Genomic DNA, 3,436 nt, shown 5'->3' with positions numbered 1-3,436 from the left:
CGTTATTTTTTAAAATCTGTACAAATATTCACTGGTATATTTTTATATTAAAATCTAAATATATTTTACAACGAAAATAAATATTTTTTAGAAGTAATAACCGAGACTTATATTTCCAATCAGACTTTAATATATCATAAAAAATGTTAAGTTATATTTAGTATAAAAGTTACAAATGTATAACCGGCCACTAAGAATATACAAATCATTGCTTATTGAAGTTACATATTAGTTAATTTTTTCCCTTCAAATTTTGCACTATTATTTTAAAGGAAGTATGTTTGTTTTGTTGGAGCAAAGGTTTATTTAAATCAATATGTAACAACAAATCATCCTCAATTTCTAAGGTAACAACAGATAATCCTCAAATTTCTAATACAAAATGACATTAGTCTCTACTCAACAACAGATCTGATATATATGCTCAAGTATTTATGCGCAACATGTATATCTTGAACTCTTAAGAACATAATTCGATTTACATTTGCTAAAGTAATATCTATAAAAGAAAAAATTATTTTCTAAAGTACTACCCGCACTAATTCACAATTTCCTCTCAACTATTTATGCAGCTATTATCGACTTGTCGTAATAGACCCACCAACAGGACACACAAAAACTTCATCCTTTGAGAGTGTGTTGTTGAAACGTGGCATGTATTTATGCTAATCTGTTGAGCAATCAATAGTGTTATAATATTCGTCAGTCTATTGAAAAAGAAGCTTACCTAAGTCATATTATCTTTTAAAAACATGCGCAAGATTCATCTCTATGAGCAGCTTGTCTATATCCTTTAGCTTCATATTCCTACACGATCAATCAAGCTTTTAGTTAGTCCTTCTACCGGGACTCAAATAATACCAATTGAGGATGACAACATTCAGTTTAATTTTTTAGGAATTAAAATTCATTATATTTATAGGAACAAAAAATTTATTTAACCCATAATTATATATATGTAGTTGAAAATAAGTGTTCTAGCAAGATATTGGACAAGATGTCTTGACATGCTAGTACGACATCGTATCGTGTCTTGTTTAATTTTCTTTGAAGATTTATTTTAACCATGAGATCTCTGAATGATGATATGATTCACGTAGTGTGTTTTCTAGAATCAACAAAGAGAGGTTTAAGATTTGTCGTGTTTCCTAAGAATGATGTCAAAACATCTAAGGAAACTGTATATATGCTTCCAGAATATTGTGTTCAAGAGCATATTAGATCAGTTATGTGTTTATCCCAAGTTGTTCATGTTATTCTCAAATTGTATAAAGGATGACCCTAAACCTAAGAAGAGACCACTGAAACCGCAATACTGAAAGTGTCAATTAGGGTTTTGGTTTGCCCATGGTTGTTTGTGATGTGCCACTCTTGTTGTATCACCTTCATGGTAGAGTTGGACTGATAGTTGAGTTGTAATTGTGAATCACTCGTAAGCTTTTAAGCAAAGGTGGATTCTGTTTCTTGGAGTGTGTCTTCGTTTTGATTTTTATTTTGTTGAAATCACTAGTGAGTGATTGAGAGGAGGTGGGGGGGGGGGGGGGTGTCTCATATTTAGGTGTGTTTTAGATAGAAATATCACGGGTAGTGATTAGGTGCGAAAGCTGTAAACCGGAGGTAGTTTATGTAGGACTTCAAACTAATATTTTATAGTCGATTTCCTTCATAGCTTGAATGCCCCCAGATGTAGGTGACGTTGCACCTAACTAATTAGCAAATAACTTGTGCCATTTAATTTCTGCAATTTACTTTAACTTGTTATTTGTTAATTGTGTTGCTAAGTTGTTAATTACATTGTGCTCGACATTCCGTATGTTTTGACATCATGTTCGACATATTTTACTACCTGCCAGAATTTCAATTATCTTTGTTTTTATCATGAATATAAGTGGCATTGTAGCCACACAAAAATGTATTAGGTTAATGTAATTTGTATGCCTAGAATTGTATCTAGTAGACTCATGTATTTTTTTATTTTTTTGAGACTCATGTATGCTTATAAATGCATGAATGAATATAATTATGTGATAATCATGATGTTATCCTTATTTAATTCACATGATTACATTTTTATTTATTACAATTCATCTGCAGTTCTTCATGCCAGTGACGTTTTTACTCTCCTCCCTATATCTTGTTATAAGTTTATAGGAAACCAAATTACATTTATAAATTCAAATTGCAGAAACACATAGTCGCAACGCACTTTGAAATACCATGTGTCGCACATATCTGATCACAATCTCCGTCATTCTGGCATCGATAAATATATTTTACTGCAATGTAAACCATCAAATATAATTAGGGTCAATAAAAGAGACGAAAGTTTGTGTGTAAAATAATAAAGAAAATAATGAATAAAATTTGAGAGGATGAAAAAAAATATACGATAATCATCTGAGGCTGCATCGTGAAGCAGAAAAAGACATATGATCATAATAATATAAGCAACCTTGAGAATTGCAGTCATGTTTCTTCTCCTTTGGATGTAACAAATAGAAAATTGTATGATCATTTCTTAGTTTTTAGCACTTATATATTGGCAAATACCCCTTTTACATGATAATCAATAGACACCATAAATAATAATAAAATAATTAAATGTCTCTTAATTGTACCCATGTGTCGCATTTGTCTTTTTCGGAAATCAATATATCGCATTTCTTATGAAAAATTCACTATAGAATATATTGTTTATCTTCACTATTTTTTTTTTACCCACTTTATTTTCCCCCTTTATGACTTTTCATGATGGAAACATGCTAAATTTCAAAGGAGAATAATTTTTTTCCGGGGAAAGGGAATGTTGTTTTATTTAATGGAAACGATAGTTCTAAGTCAAAGAAACAATATGTCTTCAAAATACATGAATTAAGATACTATAAATCTTAACCGGCATTATATCCCAACTAAATAAGGGGTAGAGAGTTCCAACTTCCAAGTAATTCTTCTTAGATTTAATCAATGCCTAAAATAAGAGGTTTACCATATCGATTATTGTTCCTTCATTAATTTCATGCAGTTAAAAAACAAATTGTTTATGAATTGCTAGACCAAATGCAAGATAGTAAAATGGATTTCTTGCATGTTTCAAGCTATTATTTGATAAAACACCACAAACCCAAACCACCCAACTACTTTTGTCTAAACCTTCCAAAAAAAAAAAAAAAAACAATAAAAAATAAAATGTTGTGCGATCCCATTAAATACACATTCGTTGACACAAACAATACTCCAATTGATTAAAATCACGTTTGAGTAGATTACTTTTTGTTGCTAATCAATCATTGTGAAGCCTCTACTCAAGTAAAGAGATTGTTTGATACACCAATTTGTTCGATGAAACATTGCTTTACGGAGGATTATCAATCTTGTGCTTCTTTGATAGAGTATCCTTCACCTGGATTTTGATTCTAAATCCAAGCAATTTTTAACA

At 30.5% G+C, this 3,436-nt stretch overlaps 1 long non-coding RNA gene across 1 annotated transcript; it reads right to left on the bottom strand.

Moving 5' to 3' along the window:
• Window positions 1-2,017: 2,017 nt before the first annotated feature.
• LOC25495157 (uncharacterized) lies at window positions 2,018-2,529 on the bottom strand. The gene is made up of 2 exons (XR_003013076.2): window positions 2,389-2,529; window positions 2,018-2,276 (listed from the first exon to the last, which is right to left on the bottom strand). It is a non-coding gene; the product is annotated as an uncharacterized lncRNA (long non-coding RNA).
• Between the last annotated feature and the right edge of the window lie 907 nt (window positions 2,530-3,436).

This window comes from Medicago truncatula, chromosome 6 (genome assembly GCF_003473485.1).
Source record: "Medicago truncatula cultivar Jemalong A17 chromosome 6, MtrunA17r5.0-ANR, whole genome shotgun sequence".
NCBI classification, from domain to species: Eukaryota; Viridiplantae; Streptophyta; class Magnoliopsida; order Fabales; family Fabaceae; genus Medicago; species Medicago truncatula.
Note: the sequence above shows the minus strand (reverse complement) of the source record. Positions and strands in the feature narration are given on the sequence as shown.